At 40.0% G+C, this 19,936-nt stretch overlaps 1 protein-coding gene across 4 annotated transcripts in view; it reads left to right on the top strand.

Moving 5' to 3' along the window:
* The first annotated feature begins 1,405 nt into the window (after positions 1-1,405).
* The window catches only part of ERC1 (ELKS/RAB6-interacting/CAST family member 1), a 425,945-nt gene continuing 407,414 nt past the window's right edge, over positions 1,406-19,936 (top strand). The window contains exon 1 of one of the 4 annotated variants that reach the window (XM_087814458.1): positions 1,406-1,466. The gene's annotated coding sequence lies outside the window, so the exon portion shown is untranslated. The other 3 variants (XM_016224828.2, XM_016224830.2, XM_087814459.1) reach the window with 3 other exon arrangements.

Genomic DNA, 19,936 nt, shown 5'->3' with positions numbered 1-19,936 from the left:
TCACTTCTCTTGAAAAACAGTCAAGGGACGACTTTTCCTGGGTAAATAGCCAGATGTCCAAGAAAATGAAATATTTTAGGGTGCTTACTTGGCTATCTAACATTTGGTAGCCGTATGTTGAACGTACTGAAGGGGGCGACTATACAGCAGGACGGGGAACTGCAATAATGATCATGGGAGGGAACAATTAAGAGAGCCTGGGCAGAATGAACCCGTAGAATTTGGTGAATGAATGAATGAATGAATGTGAGTACTAACGAGAGACGGGAAAATGTTAGTCGCATTACGAAGAAGTATAAACTGGTTAATGGTGGTGGTGGAGAGTAAGTAAGGGTAAAATGATGATTCAACTTTCAAGGGCAGTTTAAATTATTTTAATAACTACTAGAAGGCTGGGAAGAAACATAATTCACATCACTTACATTCTTGGTTTAGAGATACATCTTTAGCGGAGGCATGGCTCCAGCAACAGAACCCCGGCCGCGACGCAGCACAGGACACTGGGCTGCCTCAATACAGAACAAGTTGTCCGGCAGACTCGCCGCGCTGCGGTTTGGACTCAGACAACGCAGCACAGTACCTGGCACATCGCGGGGCTGCATGTGGACATTAATTTCCGCCCATGCTCTTCTCTTCCGTCACAACCAGTACAGGAAAACGACCTACACTGGCCTGCGTCTCCCGCGACACCTAAGTTCTTTCCCCAGGTCTGTGTTTCAGATGCAGATCATATTACTACCTCAGGAGCCACACTTCGCAAAAGCTACGGGCGGGGTAAAAGCCAATTTCCCTCGGACAAAGGGTGCCCAGTGGGGCCGTGGAAGCGCAGCCGGGAAAGCACCGCCAGTCCCTAGACCTGCTCCCGACGGCGGAGGCGGGCTCGGGTAGAGTAACGGGCCTGCCCAGGCGGGGGTGGGGCGGCTGAAAGGTTGGGGAAAGCGGCGTTCCGCGCTCCGGGCCCGGCCGGTCCACTGCCTACGGAAAGCAGAAGGAGACAAACGCCGCCTTTCCCAGCTCCCACCTACTGCCGCTTTCCCGAGCTGACTCCGGCCCCGAGCCCCCGTGGCCGCAGGGGCCGCGCGCGGGGGGTGTACGTGCGGACGCCCCTCGCCCGTGACTCAGCTTCAGCGCAGAGCCACAGTCGGGGCGTGAGTCACCTCACTTCCCCGTCCCTAACCTGGCCTTCCCGGGAAGGCCACGGAGGCCTGCAGGTTGCGGAGCCGCGGTCCCCGGAGGGCGCGGGGAAGCGAGGTGGCTCCGCCGAGGGGAGGCGGAGCTCGCGGCCTCCCTCCGCCGAGGCCTGGGGGCGGGGCTAGGTGTCTCGCGCAGGGGGCGGGGCGCGGTGACGTCGGCGGGCGCCCGGGCCGTGCTGTGGCTGTGGCTGTGGCTGTGGCAGAGGCGGCGGCGGCGGTGGTGGCGGCGGCGCCGGGGCGGCGGCGGCAGCAACAGCAGCTACCCTGAGCCGGGTGAGACGGCCGCGGTGGCGGCAGCTCGGAAGTCAGGCGGGACCTACAGCTTCCCGCCCGTCGCTGGCCCTGAGGCTTTTTCGCCTTTTCAAACCCTGCCTCTTCCTCACGGCCCAGGCTAGGGCAGGGCAGCGCGCCCCCGGGGAGGGGCGGAGCTGTAGGTGAGGCTTCAGGACCCCCTCCCCTTCTAGTCCCTGCCTTGGGGATGGGGAAGTCCGGGGGAGGGGCGGACGCCCCCAACCCATCTCATCCCGCCCCAGCCCACCGGCGGGCTCCACCCAGTCGAGCTCCGGGATTGGGCGGGAGCGAAGCGGTCTATGTGGGGAACCCGGGGCAGGGTGGGAGATAGGGGCTCTGGGCGCTTGGCGAACCGAGGGCGGAAGGTGGGTGAGACGGGCTGTTGCAGACAAGGTGGTGGCGGGATGGAGACACGGGGGAGCCTTGCGGAGGTTGGGGTGCGGTCAGGGTGGATCCATGGGTTTGGGTGAATGATGTAAAATGTTGAAGAGGATAAGGATTCCTTTTTTTCCTTTCGGGTAATGGTAAGATGGGAGATGAAAGGTTGTATTCAAAAGGAAGATGAGCTGTGGATGTAGCCTTTGAGGCTGTTGGAGGAGCTATTGCACTAGGTCTCAGATTTCTACTTTAGGGTTTTGGTTATTTTTCCTTTTTTTTTACCCTCCTGGTGGGGTGGGTGTGTGGGTTGGGGAGGGAAGAGAATTCTTCTGCTTCGGCTCGGGGTGGGTAAATTGTGAGCGTGGATGGGTTTGAAGTTTTACACCCTTCAAGAAGAGTGAGATCTTGGGTTAAGACAACTTCATTCAGGTAGCAGTATTAGGGAAATAGGTATTATTACACTTAGATCCTTAAAGATGTTACCTTCCAGTGTTTTTACTTTGCTGAAAGATCTTTTTATCACCTCATTTACTAGCGTTTACCTGGCCCCTTAAGACAAGGCCTGAGAATCAGGTGGTTGCTTTGGAAGACAAATTTTTGAGTACAGTAATAGGTGCAGGTGGTTGTGGTTGACTGCTTTGATGGATAAAATGAACAATTTGAATAGTTCTCTTGGAGCTAATTATATGAAAAATCCTTAAATATTTTAAAGCACGTCTGCCCTTTACAACTTGTTTTTCAATAGACCTTGACATTTAGACATTTTGTGTTCAACACTTAATTATTTTTATTTCTCAATTGCAGATGTCTTTACTAGATGCTTTAAACATGAAGTGGAATAATGTTTTTTCCACAGTATACCCCCTCCATTTCTGAGAAATGTTCTTGGAATCAAGTGCTTTAAAAATACTCTTTAATAACATATTGGGGGTATGTATCACTTCATAGGGAGATACTTGTAAGAGTAAACAGTGTTCAGTGTTCTTCATATCAGTGTTTCACAACTTAGCACATTAAATCAGAATCTTCTGGATTTCTGCTCCCTGTGAGATTACAGTATTCACTGACCTTACCTATCATTGTCATGTAAGCTATTTCTTACTCAGAAACAGGTCCTGTGATGGACATGTATTATGTAATGGATGGAAGTAGGCATGGCTCTCAATAATTCATTTATGGCGGAAGAGAAACCGTCGTGAAATGGAATTTAAGCAGTGACTTTCCCAAGGCTTACTCAATTTATTTGGGAACATAGCCAGAGAAATGCTTTCCTGTAACCCAAGAGAGAAATATATAGATGTCAGTGTCAGTAATTGCAGATCATTGCCTTTTTTAACATGCCTACTTAATGAGCAGACTATCATCTTCTAGAAGTACTTCTGCTTGAAGAGACTTACAGGAAACATATGATACCATATCTATTAAGAGAGAAAGGGTGTGGTCCAATCGTAATTATAAATAAAATATTTAACTGTATTCAGACAGATCAAATTGTAAGTTGGTACAATGAATAGTTTTGATTTTGGATTAGTTACTTAGAAGGAAAAATGAAAATTTACATACCTAGTTTTGGGTTTTAAATTATACTTTGATTTAATTGGGTACACATGGGGACAATTGTGAAGATTCCAGGTGAAACTTTATATATATTGCTAAAAAGACATTTGCATGGCTGACAGTGAGTTGTGATTCTTCTTGTGGGAATGAAATCATATGATTTAGGGACAATGTAAAGGTGGATGTGATCTGTTTCTCTTTATAATTTCTTATGCTTGAAAAAAACCCCTCACATTTAAAAAAAACTGAATTTATTGGGGTGACATTGGTTAATAAAGTTATATAGGCTTCAGGTGTTCAATTCTATAATGCATCATCTATATATTATATTGTGTGTTCACCACTCCAAGTGAAGTCTCCTTCCATCACCATTTGTGCCCCCATACTCCTCTTCAACCTCCCCCCCCATCCCTCTTTACACAATATTGTTGTCTGTGTATGAGCTGTTTTTTTTCTCCCAGCCCCACAACCCTTCTTTCTTCTCTGACAGCTAGCTGTCAGTCTGTTCTCTATCTATGAGTCTGTGTTTATTTTGTTTGTTTGTTCATTAGATTCCACATTAAGTGAAGTCATATGGTAATTGTCTTTCTCTGACTGGCTTATTTCACTTAGTGTAATGCTCTCCAGGTCCATTCATGCTGTTGCAAAGGGGAAGATTTCCTTCCTTTTTATATCTGAGTAGTATTCCACTGTGTAAATGTACCACAGGTTTTTTATCCACTCATCTACTAATTTGCACTTGGGCTGCTTCCAAATCTTGGCTATTGTAAATAACACTGCAGTGAACACAGGGGTATATATTCTTTTGAATTAGTAAAACCCCTATATTTTATTTTCAAGAAATGTCACTTGCTTGTCATTACTGTGATATCCTTGTTCAGTCTGCTGAAGTGTTTTATTTATTTATTTTTTCCATAACTAAAGTCACAAGTATGTCAGTCTGTTAATTCAACATTAATACTGGAAACAAAATAAAAGTGAAGGTTCTAATAGCAACAGCTGCTCTTTTTCTACACTACATTTATGTTTTCAGAAGTAGTATAAGACGTGTTAAATGTGCATTTTATACATACTGTATCAAAAACATTGATGGAGAAAGACCAGGGAATGAAGCATTTTGGTTAATCAAATAATAATCAGTACATCAATTATCAATTTTCAGAGAAATATAATGTAATAAAATAAAATACAGGCTGTGTGGAATGTAATTTGTTTCTATAGTTCATCAGTATGCCTTCTGTATGTCTTGGGCACTCTTTTATTCATTTATTCATTTAACAGTTGTTATTGAGTATGGGTCCAGATACTTTTTTAGCAGCTACGTATACAGTAGTGTATAAGCTGACAAAAATCACCGCCTTCATGGAACTTATCTTCTAAATATCTTCTGGGGAAATGAGGAATGCAGCAAAGGAAATTGATATGAGAAATGGAGTTAGGAAACCGGGAGAGAGTGATGTACTAGAAGTGAAGAAAAAGCAAGTTTTCAAGGAGGAGGGAATGATAACTATGTCATTGTTTAAAGATGTGTCAGAGTGTTGGATAAGAGATAATTCTGCTTGATTATAATGTCTCATATCAGAGAAGTGACTAAATGCTTTTTAGTGTGAGATGAAAAAATTGGATTGATTTAAATATATATATATATTTTCTTCTTTTCAGAATAGAATAGGCAGCCTGAGGGTATATACTTTTACTGCACTAAGGAGAGATGTGACTTTGTTGTTATTTATCTTATATATACTTATTATTTAAAAAAAATAGGTAATACATGTACCAAATCTGAAGGTATAAATGAGTACACAGGGAAAAGTAGGTCTTTCCTGTCCCATCCAGTTATTCCTGAAGACAATTACTATTTGCAGTTTATTGTTTTTCCTAACCAGTAAAACTTAGTGCAATAATATGGCACTTAGCTATTTTAAAATTACATAAATATAACAAGTATTTTATCTTCTAGGTGTTTTTTATGCAGGCTTAATATTTGTTTTTTTGCAGGCTTAATATTTGTTTTCATAATTTAAGTCTAGCTGCAGACTTTTTGTTTTATAACTTTGTTTTATAGCTTTATAGAGAGATAATTTACATACCATACAACTCACCTATTTAAAGTGTACAATTCAATTTTGTTTGTGGAACCATCATGACAATCAATTTTAGAACATTTTTAGCACCCTGTTCTTTAGCAGTCACACCTTCACCTTTGGTTTTTAAGTATTGTTTTGCATATTATGTGGGAAACATATTTGTGAAATACTTTGTTACCAGCTAAATGGCAGTGAAGCCATTTAGTGCATTAAATAATTTTAAAAAAATTTTTATTCATTTCAGAGAAGAAGGGGGAGAGAGAGAAATATTGATGACAGAGAAACATCGATTGGCTGTGTCCTACATGCTTCCTATTGGGGATTGAGCCTGCAACCCAGGCATGCGCCCTGACTGGGAATCAAACTGAAATCTCCAGGTTCATGGGTTGACACTCAACCACTGAGCCACACTGGCTTGGCCATTTAGTACATTTTTAACATTCTGTGATTGAATAGAAGCATAGGTTTGTATAAAAGTCAGGTAATGTTTTATTTGGTTGAGTGAATACTTGTGAAATGATTTGATTATCTAAGCATCTTGTTTCCATTCCTTCCTTTATCAAATGTTTATTGAGTACCCTTTGTGTTCCAAGTCCTGTGCTAAGGCCATATGGATTCCATGATAAATAAGGGACAGGGTTCCTTATTCTTAAGGAGTTTCACACTACTGGGAAAAGAGGAAAAATTAATAGGAGTTTGTGGTCTTCAATTAGTGACCTACAGGGTTTTATACATTAGCTCATGGGATGGATCGCTAAACTGGATTGTGGGATGATCTAAGATGAGATCTTAAGGATAAGTAGGATTTGGCCAAATGAAAAGGATGCAGGTAGAGAGAACAGCATGTGCAGAACCCTAAGGCAAGAAAGCTATAGGGCAGATTAGGGGATCTGAAAGTAGTTTGCAGTGTCAAGTGCCAGTATGAGGTGTTGGTATCACCCCCTTTTGTTAAACGTGTTGTCTAAAAAGGCAAAAAAATTATTTAAAAAAATATTTTTTAAATTGATTTTGAGAGAGAGAGGAAGGGAGGAGAAAGAGAAAGAAACATCAATGTGAGAGCAAGACTTTGATCGGCTGCCTCCTGCACATCTCATTCCGGGGATAGAGCCTGCATCTCAGGCATGTGCCCTGACTGGGAACTGGACTGGCAACCTTTTAGGTGCACGGGATGACACCCAACCAACTGAGCCACACTGGTGCGGGAAATAATTACATTATTAATTTGCTGAAACTCTGTGGATTGCTGTCATTTCCTATCTGTGATAGCAATCTATAGAGAGTTTACTTTATTGTCTTTATTTTTATTTTATTATTTTTTTAATTTTTAAATGTCTTTATTGATTTCTGAGAGAGGAAGGGAGAGGGAGAGAGATAGAAACATCAATGGTGAGAGAGTCGTCATTAATCGGCTGCCTCCTGCACGACCCCTACTGGGGATCCACCCCACACCCAGGCATGTGCCCTGACCAGAACTGAACCTCATCTCCTGGATCATAGGTCGATGCTCAACCGCTGAGCCGCGCCAGCCAGGCTGTTGTCAACATTTTCGAGTGAGTTACTTTATTGTCTAAAACTCAGTTAATTTTCTCATCTATAAAATGGGAATTATCTCACTTATAAAATGGGAATGTGATTGTGAAGAATAAAGCAAGTAGTACTCATAAAGCTTTTTTTTTAAATCCTCATCTGAGGATATTTTTTTCATTGATTTTTTAAAAAAATTTTATTGTTTAAAATATTACAGATGTCCCTTTTTCTCTCCAATGACCCACTCCACCCCATCCCACCCCTCTCCCCAGTCCCTCTCCCCACCATTGTCCGTGTCCTTGGGTTGTGGATATATGCATATAAATTCTTTGGTTACTCTCTCCCCCTCCACCCGCCCTCCCTCCTCCCATTGATTTTTAAGAAATAATCTTTTTAGAGAGAGTGGAAGGGGTAGAGAAGGGGGGAAAGAGAGAGACACACAGATACAGACACACAGGCACAGACATATCGATGTGAGATAGACACATCGATTGGTTGCTTCCCACACTCACCCCATCAGGGGCGGGGATGGAACCTGCCACCCAGGTACCTGACCTTGACTGGGAATCTAACTTTCGACCCTTTGGTGCTTGGGCCGATGCTCTAACCACTGAGTACCTGGGCCAGGCTCATAAAGCTTTTAATAAAGTGCTTAGAATATAGTAGGTATTCAATAAAAATTAACTGCTCTTGCCCGGCCAGCATGTCTCAGTGGTTGAGCGTCAACCCATGAACCAGGAGGTCGCGGTTCCATTCCCAGTCAGAGAAAATGCTGGGGTTGTAGGTTAGATCCCCAGTAGGGGAGTGTGCAGGAGGCAGCCGATCAATGATTCTTTCTCATCATTGATGTTTCTCTGTCTCCCTTTTCCTTCCTCTCTCTGAAATCAATAAAAACATATTTAAAAAAATTAACTCTTCTCATGAAGATGACGATCGGGTGGTGTTGAGGGTGATTACAGTGATGGTGATAATGGAATGAGATCTCTCAGGATATTGTAGAGCCCCAGAGAGTTTTGGGAGACTGGAAAATGACCCCTATCATTTTAAGTTTTTTTCTAGGAGGAAGGAAGTGAATGCCAAAAACGTTAGACCAGCACTGTCCAATAGAACTTTCTGTGACTATAGAAATGTTCTTTATCTTCACCATTCAATACAGTAGCCACTTGTCACGTGTGCCTATTGAACTATGGCTAGTGTGACTGAGAAACTGAATTGTTAATTTTATTAAAATTGATTTAAATAGCCATTGTGACTAGTGGCTACTATGTTGGGCAGCACAGTTACACATTTATAGATCGATGAATCTAATATTGAACTCTGGCAGTATTTTAGAATAGATTATTTAAAAGGTAGTTTTGGAAGCCTTGTCAAGGGAAATAATGATTACTAGGATTCAGCATGGATTCACTAGGTCACATCAGAAATAATTCTAGTTTCCTAGAATTGACGTGGTTCCTAGACCGATAAAGGAAATATAGTTGTAATGTACCTAGACTTCAACTGGATCTTTTCATGCTGTCTTTGTGGAAAATATGAAAAATATGTCCTAGATTTCATGAGAATAGGGACTATCTGTCCTGTGTTCTCTACTGAGCAAATAATAGGTACTTACTAAATATTTGATAAATGAATGGATAATAATACAACTAAGTGACTTCATAACTGGTAAATGGCTATACCCAGAGATTAGAGTGTTGCTTACTGAGGATGATGGGTTTGAGGAACTGGTGTTAGATGACTCATCCATGAAATCACCCAGGAGTGGTGCCATGGAAGATAGTGATAGTGGGAACTATTTGCCAGCATAATCTTCATTGAGTATGGAGGATGTCCAGGTGGCTATTAGCTCATAGTAAAGAGGCAGAAGTAGAAGACTGTGTTGCTGAATAGTGTGAGAATCAGAGTAACAAGGATTTTACATGACGGTTCAGGAATGATGGTCTGGAGGTGGCACTGGAAGAAAGATGGGTACCAGCCTCATTTTCCAATGTAGGGTGTGGAGTATGAGAGACTTAATAGCTTCCAGTGAAAAGGCTGCATGGAAAGAGGTGTCCGTGGAAAGCCAGTTTTCAGTTAAGGCAGAAAGGTAGTGAGAACTTTTAGAGGAGTTTCTTGATAATGATGTTCCTTGAGAGTGTATTTTCCCACCCTGTTGGCTTCTTAAATTTTAGAAAGTCTCTCATTTCTATAAAAAACTCTTCTCTAACTTCATACTTTCTCTAATATTTGCTCTAAGTCGTTTTCTGCTTTATAGCCAAACCTTTTGAAAGAATTGTCTACATTAGCTATACACCTCCATTTCTTGGACCTGTGATTTTCTTCTCAACCTATTTCTGTCTTGTTTCTGTCTTCAGAGTTTCACTGAAAACTTTTGCTGGGGTTACTAACTGGTTGTCTATTGCTATGTAACAACTTACCCCCAAACTTAAAGCAGTGAACATTTATTATTTCACAGTTCTGTGGGTCAGGCATCATCTGGGTGTGGTATGTCTGATTCAGGGTAAGTCATAAGGCTGCAGTCAAATGTTGACTAGAACTGCAGTCATCTCAAAGGTGACTGGGGGAGGGTCTGCTTGTAAGCTTACTCATGTGGCTCTTGGCGGGTTTGAGGTCCTTGTTGGCTGTTTGCTGGAGAAATCAGTCTCTTTGCCATTAGGATCTCTGCATAGGATTACTAGCAACATGCACATTGCTTCTCCTGGGTTAAGAACTCTATGGAGGAGGTGGGGAGGGGAGATAATAGCCAGAGTGTTTTTGTAACTTAATCTAGGAAGTGACATTCTATCACTCTTGCTGTATTTTGTTCGTTAGAAGGGAGTTACTAGGTCCAACACACACAGGAGGGTTTGGGAGGAGGATCCCACAAGAGCATGAATACTAGGAGGCAGAGATCATTCAGAGCCATTTTCAAGACTGCTTACTACAGCAGCCTTTGACACAGTTGATTTCTCCTTCCTTTTGTAAAACTCTCACTTCTTTTGGGGTCTTCAGATTTCGCTTCAGTTTTTCTTCCTGGGTCTCTGGGCTCTCTTTCACAGTCACCTTTGTTGAACCTTTTTCTACCCATTCATTAAATATTTGAATTTCCCTGGGTGATTCATTTCCTATATTTCATTTTTCATCTGTATGTTGAGTATTCATTTTTTTCTGTCTTTAGCTTTTACCTCTCTCTTGAGTCTAAGGATCAACTGGGAGGCAGTGGCCTTATTCCCTTAAAGCATGGGTGGGGAACATCTGGCCCACGGGCCTTATACGGCCCACAGAATCATTTGCATTGCCCTGCCAAGGCAACCTCAGGCGGGACTTGAAATTCAATAAATCTAGGAACTTTTTTCATAGCTAATTTTTAAGTTGATAATTTTGTGTGGCCTGTGAATGATGTTATAGATATCCAAATGGCCCTTGGCAGAAAAAAGGTTCCCCACTCCTGCTAAAGCCTGAAAAGGAAAGTAGTGATAGTGGAGATGGAGAAGCATACAGAATTGAAAGCTTTAAAGAACCCAGGACTGGGTAATTCAGCATCTGTGTGTGTGTGTACCTCCGTAGAGGAAAGACAGTTGATGGGGATGGAGGAGACTAAGGTGGCTCCCAGACTTTCAGGTGGAGAAGGTGGGCTAGAAGTAGTGTTGTCTAATACAGTAGTCACTAGCCATATATGGCTATTTAAATTTATACTAACTTAAAAGAAGTAAGATTTAAAATTCAGTTCCTCAGTTGCACTAGTAATATTGCATGTTCTCCATAGCCAGATGGGACTAGTGGCTTCTGTATTGGACAGTGCAGATATACAACATTTCCATTGTCACAGAAAGTTCTGTTGCGCAGCACTGGTCTGCAGTTTTTTGTACCTACTACCTTTTCCCCAGAGAATAGTCAGAATAATAGATGGTATTCTCTAGTCTCCCAAGAACTCTGGCTCTACAATATCCTAAGGGATTCTGTGAGTCAGACACAATCACCACCACCACCACCCAGTCATCATCAGATATAGAACACTTCCATAATCAGAGAAGGTTCTATTGGACAGCACTGAGCTAGAGGGATGGTGATGCTATTCATTGAGCTATTGATGGCTATGATGGGGGCAACAGGAACCTCTAGAAGGTACTGTCCAGTGGAAACAATGTGAGCCACACATATAATTAAAAATTTAGTGACCATATTATAGAGTAAAAAGAAACTATTAGATTTTATAATTTTATTATGTATTTTATTTAACCTAAAACATCCAAAAAAATTATTAATGGGCAATTTTACATTATTTTTTCAAACTAAGTCTTTGAAATCATTTGTGTATTTTAATAGCATATCTTAATTCAGATGCTAGGTTTTTCTCAGAAATACTTGATCTGTATTTAGACTTTATAAAATTTATTGTTGAAAAAGTGGATTCACATATCCAACCAGTTCCAGATGTGCGTAAAGGTTTTCCAGGATCTGAATTGAGTATCAGTTCTTAAATTTAACTTTCGTTTATTTGTTCACTTATAGTTGACATTCAATATTATTTTAGTTTCAGGTATACAGCATAGTGGTTGGACAGTTACATAACTTAGGAAGTTGTCCCCTGATAAGTCTAGTACCCCTCTGACACTGTACATAGTTATTACAATATTGTTGACTATATTCCCTATACTGTACTTTACATCCCCCTGACTATTTTGTAACTGCCAGTTTGTACTACTTAATTTCTTCACCCTTTTAACTCAGTGCCCCCCAAGCTTCCTCCCACCTGATAACCATCAGTTTGTTCTCTGTATCTGTGAGTTCATTTGTTTTGTTTATTTGTTTTTGTGTTTTAAATTCCACATATATGAAATCAAATCTGTTTTTCTCTGTCTGACTTATTTCACTGATCCTAATACCCTCTGGGTCCATTCATGTTATTGGAAATGGTAAGATTTCTTTCTTCTTTATCACCTAGGTCCATTCATGTTATTGCAAATGGTAAGATTTCTTTATTCCATTGTATATATGTACCACATCTTCATTTTCCAGTTGTCTACTGATATTCACTTAGGTTGCTTCCAAATCTTGGCTATTGTAAATAATGCTGCAATGAACACAGAGGTGCATTAATATTTTTTTGAGTTAGTGTTTTGGATTTCTTTAGATGTATTCCCAGAAATAGTATCACTGGGTCATAGGGCAGTTCCATTTTCAATTTTTTGAGGTGCCTCCATACTGTTTTCCGTAGTGGCTACACCAATTTACAATCCCCCCAGCAGTGCATGAAGGCTCCCTTTTCTCCACATCCTCACCAACACTTATTGTTTGTTATTGATTAATGATAGCCATTCTGATAGGTATGAGGTGATATCGCATTGTGGTTTTAATTTTCATTTCTCTGGTGATTAATGATGTTGAACATCTTTTCACGTGTGTGGGCCATCTGTACATCCTCTTTGGAGAAATGTCAGTTCAGGTCATCTGCCCACTTTTAAATCAGATTGTTTGTCTTTTTAGTGTTAGGTTGTATGAGTTCTTTATATATTTTGGATTTTAACCCCTTATCGGATGTATCATTGGTAAATGCCTTCTCCCATTCAGTAGATTGTCTTTTTGTTTTGTTGATGGTTTCCTTTGCTGTGCAAAACCTTTTTAGTTTGATGTAGTTCTATTTATTTATTTATTTATTTATTTATTATTTCCCTTGCCAGAGGAGATGTATCCAAAAAATATTACTAAGAGCTATATCAGAGAGTTTACTGCCTATATTTTCTTCTAAGCCTTTTGTGGTTTCTGGTCTTACATTTAAGTCTCTAATCCATTTTGAATTTATTCTTGTGTATGGTGTAAGAAAGAGGTCTAGTTTCATTTTTTTGCATGTATTTGTCCAGCTTTCTCAACCATTTATTGAATAGACTTCATTTATTGAATAGTCTTTACTCCATGGTATATTCTTGCCTTCTTTTTCATGGGTTAATTGACTGTTTATTTCTGGGCGCTCTATTCTGTTCCATTCTCTTTTTATGCCAGTACCATGCTATTTTGATTACTATAGCCCTGCAGTATAGTTTGATATTGGGTAGCATGATATTGCCAACATTGGTCTTTTTCAAGATTGCTTTGGCTATTTGGGTTCTTCTGTGATTCCACATAAATTTTAGAATTATTTGTTCTAGTTCTGTGAAAAATGCCATTGGTATTTTGATGGGGATTACATTAAGTCTAAGATTGCTTTGGGTAGTAAGGATATTTTAAAGATGTTGATTCTTCCTATCCATGAGCATGGAATATGCTTCCACTTATTTGTGTCCTGATACTCAGTCTTACCACTATACCTAAATTGTGATCTTAGTTGAGTAAATCCTGATCACTGAGAACACTTTTGGACAGGGCCTTGGAGGCAGAAGAAGCATGATGTTCCACAGCACATTTCCATAAATGTTTGCATGTTTTTGGATGGTTCAGTCTAAAGACAAATGTATGCTCCTGCTCTTTGCCCTGATCATCATCTTCTGACACCACCAGGGTTAAATTATTCTTCTCGAAACCAATCTGGCTTCGAGTTGTTTCTTCTCAGCATGTTTATGCATGGACTGATGCCTGAGAAGAAGCAGCTCAGCATTTCTGTAACTGGGCTGGCATGACTATGCAGTGGCGACCAGAGGGGAGAGGTCATGAGCTAGACTGAGGAGGGGGTGTCTCCTCCAGAGATGGCAAGAAATGGTGGCCTAGGTGCGAATGCACCCTGTGCTAATCTCCTGGAGGCCTGGGCTTTTTTCTTCTTTTTCTAGTGCCTTTTGGTATAAGGTTAGATTGTTGATTTGAGATTATTTTTTTGTTTTCTTGAGGTAGGCCTCTGTGGCTGTAAGTTTCCCTCTTAGAACTGCTTTGGCTGTGCCCTAAAGATTTTGGTTTGTTGTATATTCATTTTATTTGTCTGAAGGTATCTTTTGATTTCCTTGATCTGATTGTTAACCCATTCATTGTTTAGTAGCATGTTATTTAGTATTTAGTCTCTATGTATTTGTGTGTTTCTCAGTTTTCTTCTTATAATTGATTTTTCATACTGTTGTGATTGGAGAAGATGCTTAGTATGATTCCAGTATTCTCAAATTTAATGAGACTTGTTTTGTGGCCTAACATGTGGTCTGTTTTGGAAAACGTTTTATATGTGCTTGAAAAGAATGTGTATTCTGCTGCTTTGAGGTGAAATATTCTAAAAATATCAATTATATCCATCTGGACTAATTTGCCATTTAAGGTGGCTTTTTCCTTACTGATTTTCTTTAGGGATGATCTCTCCATTGATGTCAATGGGGTGTTAATGTCCCCCAGTATGACTGTATTACTATCAATTTTTCCCTTTATATCTGTCAATGTTTGTTTTATATATTTAGGTACTCCTATGTTGGGTATGTAAATGTTTACAAGGGTAATATCCTCTTGTTGAGTTCATCCATTTATCATTATGTAATGTCCTTCAGTGTCTCTTGCTACAGCCTTTGTTTTAAAGTCTATTTTGTCCAATATAAGAATTGTTACCACAGTTTTTTCCCCCCACTTCCATTTGCATGAAATAGCTTTTTCTATCCCCTTTTAATCTCTGTTTGTCTTTTCATATGAAGTGGGTCTCTTGTAGGCAGCATATGTATAGGTCCTGTTTTCTTATTCTTCAGCCACCCTTTGTCTTTTGATTGGTGCATTTAATCCATTTACATTTAAAGTTCCTTTAATATTTATTGTAATACTGGTTTGCTGGTGATGAACTCTTTAGCCTTTTTTTTTGGTCTGGTATGATTTTTTTTTTTTTTAAATATACCTTTAGTGATTCAGAGAGAGGAAGGGAGAGGGTGAGAGAGATAGAAACATCAATGATGAGAGAGTCATCATTGATCAGCTGCCTCCTGCACGCCCCCGACTGGGGATTGGGCTCGCCACCTGGGCATGTACCCTGACTGGCAATCGAACTGCAGTCTCCTGGATCCTAGGTCAATGCTCAACCACTGAGCCATGCCTGGCCAGGCCGAGTGGGATGATCTTTATCTCCTTTGATTCTAAATGATAGCCTTGCTGTGTAGAGTGATCTTGGTTGTAGCTTCTTGTTTTTCACACTTTGAATATTTGTGCCAATCTCTTCTGGTGTGCAAAACTTCTGTTGAGAAATCAGCTTAGAGTCTTATGAGAGCTCCCTTGTAGGTAACTAATTGCTTTTCTCTTGCTGCGTTTAAGATTTGCTCTTTGTCTTTAACCTTTAGCATTTTAATTATGATGTGTCTTGGTGTGGGCCTCTTTGCGTTCATCTTGTTTGGGACTCTATATTTTCTAGACGTGTATGCCTATTTCCTTTGATAGGTTAGGAAAGTTTTTCATCATTATTTGTTCAAATACGTTTTTAATTCCTTGCTGTCTTCTCCTCCTGGTACCCCTATGATGTGAATGTTGGTATGCTTGATGTTGTCCCAGAGGTCCCTTCAACCATCCTCATTTTTATTTATTTTTTATTCTTTTTTTCTTTTGTTGTTCTGATTGGCTGTTTTCTGCTACCTTGCCTTTAAAATTGTTGATTCGATTCTCTGCTTCATTTATTTGCTGTTGATTCCTTCTAATGTATTCTTCATTTTAGTTATTGTATTCTTTATTTCTGACTGTTTTTCTTTAATGATTTCTACATCTTTTCTTATGTTTCCTATCTGTTTGTTGACGTTCTTAGTGAGTTCATCTGTTTTTTCCCTAAGTTCATTGAGCATCCTAATAACCAGTGTTTTGAACTCTGTATCTGGTAGATTGCTTGCCTCCAGTTTTTTTCCCCCCTCAAGTTTTCCCCTGTTTTTTCATTTGTGACATGTTTCTTTGTCTCATTTTGGCTGCCTCTCTGGGTTTGTTTCTATATGTCCGGTAGATTTGCCACATCGTCCAGTCTTGGCCTTATGTATAGTAAGTTGTCTATGGTGCCAAAGGGCTCAGTCTCTCTGTTCACCTGAGCTGGATGTTCCAGGAGTATATCTTGTGTAGGTTGTGTGTGCCCTCCTGTTGTAGTTGAGTCTTGGTTGCTGTTTGTATGTCAGTGGATGGAACTGACCCACATGTTGACTGACTGTGAGTATTGGCCAGGACTACAGAGGACAAACTGCTGTGTGGGGGCTGACTCCATGGAGTGGAATTTACCCCAGTGGGGCTTTGCTGCCAAGATCGCCCTGTGAGTGTGTTGTTTGTGGAGCTAATTGGGTGGTGCTCTGTTTTGGTCTGAAGCTGCCCACTGGGTGTGTTGGTTCTGGGGCATTTTGGGAGGGGCTCTGATGCAGGTCCAGTTTAGCCACTGTCTGTGCCTAGCCCAGGACCACCTAGTAGGAGCTACAAAGTGATTGTGGTTGGTAGCTGCCTGGGCTGGACTTGGAGGCACCTGGGAGAGGCTGTGCTGAAAACAGGCCTGCTGCCACTAGTGCTGGGCATGGAGATGCTTAGCTAGAGGTATAGGGCACTCTGAGCCCAGCTGCTACTTGTTTAGGGTTTGTGGATCTTCCAGAGATTTTAGGAGAGTCTGCAGCATGGGCCCAGGCTTGCTGCTTGTGTGGCTTAGCCTTGAAAAGAGGTTTGTGCTTGCTGTGTGAATTGGGTGGGGTGAGGTGGAGAGATATGCCAGGTTAATGGAAACTTTAGATATTGGAGCCCACCTCTACCTCCTGGCTGTGTAGTGGGGAGAGCTCAACAAAGGAACAGACTTGTGGAGATAGCTGCCCCTCCAGTCATTGCTCTGAAGCCATGGAATTTAGAGCAAATATTTCTGTCAGCGAGTAAGTCTGTATTCTGGTTCTTTAAGGAGGCCTGGGACTTCAGCAGCCCTTCATCACACCTGGACAGGATGCCCACTGATTTTCACAGCCACATGGAGTGGGGACTCTTCTTCCCAGTAGTGGTGGTTCAGGCTGGGGAGCTCGGTGTGGATCTGGGACCCCTTGCTCCTCAGGATGGAACTTCTACAGCTCAGTTATCCCTCTTGATTTGTTACCGCTGCACATGGGTATGGGACTAGCCCACTTCTTTCCACCCCATCTACCAGTCTCCATATGGCTGCTTCTTTATATCCTTAGTTATAAGAGTTTTGTTCAGCTAATATTCAGGTGGTTCTCAAGGGTGGTGGTTCTGTAATTTAGTTTATAATTTTGATGTGGTGGTGGGAAGAGGCGAGCACAGCATTTACCTACTCCACCATCTTGACCAGGAGTCCCTAAATTTAACTTTTAATTACAGTGAAATGAAATTTAAAATTTAGTCCCTTAGTCTAAGTAGCCACATTTCAGGTTCTCAGCAACTATATGTGATTAGTAGCTACCATATTGGACATTGTACCTTTGGAATAACCAAGGGTATTCACTTGATAGGTGGAAATTCAGGTCTTGAGCTTAGGAATGAGGTGTAGAAATACAGGTAGATGGCAGAGACTGTGAGGAACGTGGAGATAAACAGGTTTGTGATTTTGGACAAACCAGCATTAACATCTCTGTACTTCATTAAAAAAAATCTATAAACCCAACTGATGATAGTAAAATAGTAGATGAGTCTGCAGCATATTGTAGTGGTGTGTGATCTTGGGCAACTTGCTGAACCTTTTTAAGCCTTAGTTCCTCATCTAGAAATGGGATAACAAATCTTTCTCCCTGAAAGTTTTGCTGGAAGGGTTAAAGGAATTATTCATGGCAAGTATTTACCACCTATAATACCATGTCTCCTTATTTCTAAGTTGCCATTTATTTTTTGTGGAGTGTACTGTCAATTTAATAATTTATTCTTTTTTAGGGGGAAAAAGAAACCTATTTTAATTATATAGGTTGTAAGCTGAATTCCAATTTCATAAACTTTAAATTATGAAAAAAGTGTATCTTAAGATAGAGGAAATACATCTCTTGTTCATACTGATGAGTTCTCGTTATTATCCCCACAGTTTATGGTTTATATAATGTATTTTTAAAAAAATGTACAATGTATATTTCTATTGTAAAGTTTCACTTAAGTACACTTTGTAATAGAAAGCTATTTTAATTCTGGAAATTTGAAACGTACTATGGTCTTCTCTTTTTCTTAGTTAATTCAGGAACTAATTGATTCTGTTTGTATCTCTTTAGATACTCTTAAATTTATAATTTCTTGGTGTTCTACACTAAATCTGTACTTCTACATTTGGGTGTATCCATGTAAATAATTATGGTAAAAAACAACAATCCTTGGTAGAGTTTATTTTGAGAAGCATGGTAACAAGTAGGAAAAAAATGGACTCTTGAGATCAGTGAGAAGAAATTATGATTTTTAATGGCTCTGCAATTTCTTTTTCTGAGCCTTCTCTCGAGTCCCATCTTGCCCATTCTATCTGGCAGTCTGCCATTCCTCAAATGTTTGGGACAAGAAACAATTTTATAACGCTTACCTGCCCCCCCCCAACCACCCATGCATTGTATACCTAGTGTGTGCTGGGAAATCATGCTGTCTTCACAGTATTTTCCATATACTCACTGAGGTCTGAAATAACATTAGACATTTTATATCTATTATTGCAATTTACGAAAATACTGGCCTTTAGGACCAATAGATAGGTGTAATGTTATGTGCCAAGTACATTTGGTGGTGGCAGGTGGAAGTGCTGTGTTGGGAAGGATTTTGAGACCAGGTCCAAAAGGAATAAATATTCACTTAAATTACAATGGCTTTTCCTTTTGTTTCTGTTTAAATCTTTTAAACATTTTTCTTTTTAAAAAATATGTACCCATTTGGAAAATTTTGACAACTTGTAAGATGATAAACACATTTCCTCCCGTTCTTTTGCTATTCTTATATGTATATTTGGAAAGTCAAGAGTATGTTAAATGTATATCCACTTTCATTTACTGTATTATAAACACTTTTTGTCAGACATTGGTTGTAAATATATTTTTTGTAGGTGGCATGTTAAATCATAAAGATTTCACTTAAACATTTCTCAGTTGAATGGTACTAATAAAGCTGGTATGTCATAATTCATAATGTAGCTGGTTTTCTCTGTATTTTGGATCATTTCACTATATTGGTTTACTGTTTATGGAATTTTTGGATCAAAAATATGAATGTTTTTAAGACCCTTAACCATTTTCAAACTTGCTCCTTCCCATATCCTCTTATTAATTTAAGGAAAAAACCAAATACTTTGAATTCAACTGCTTTTATTATTTTAAGGAAGAAAATAAACCATTGTATACCTACAATGTTTCACTTACAGTTTTAAAATTTAAGAAACGTTTCATACGTTCAAAAAGAATCATACAATTATTACCTGTGTATTCACCACCTAGCTTAAATAAAATATTATAGAGTTAAAAACTCCTTATGTAACTCTGCCTGATTATAGATGTCTTTATAATGATGTGGATGTTTAATTCTGTGCAGTAATACAGGTCTATATCCAAGATCTTTTTTGCCAGAATTGAGAATTTCTCAAATATTTTAAGAAAGGTGATATGATGCATATACTATATATTATCTAACTTTCCGAGCAAGTTTGGAGGGCGGGTGCCTCCCAACTTCTTCATCAAACACATTGGTATTTCTGCATTAGTTTAGGTGTGGTTTTGCCACCAAATTACTTACAGAGGTTTTCAGAACTCAGGTTTGTGGATATGGGCTTGTGAACAGGTGCATCAGTTCATTGTGCTTGTTCATTCAGTTTGATCAATCTGGTAGGATTTGTTAAACTTTGTGTTGAACTGATCACAATGTATGAGATGTGTGTATAAAATGAAAGATAATATAACTACAATACAAACAATTTGTAATATTTTAGGATTTTAAGAAATCAGGATATCAGTGAGGATTGGACTCATTGGGGAAGGCTACACAACCTAGAACTAAGTGGCACAGATTGTTGATGTAAGGGGAGAACAGCTATGATTAAAAACCTAGTATTTGCTTCTAAGTATCTGCTTGACAAGA

This window comes from Miniopterus natalensis, chromosome 2, assembly GCF_054644295.1.
Source record: "Miniopterus natalensis isolate mMinNat1 chromosome 2, mMinNat1.hap1, whole genome shotgun sequence".
Lineage (NCBI taxonomy): Eukaryota > Metazoa > Chordata > Mammalia > Chiroptera > Miniopteridae > Miniopterus > Miniopterus natalensis.
Note: the sequence above shows the minus strand (reverse complement) of the source record. Positions and strands in the feature narration are given on the sequence as shown.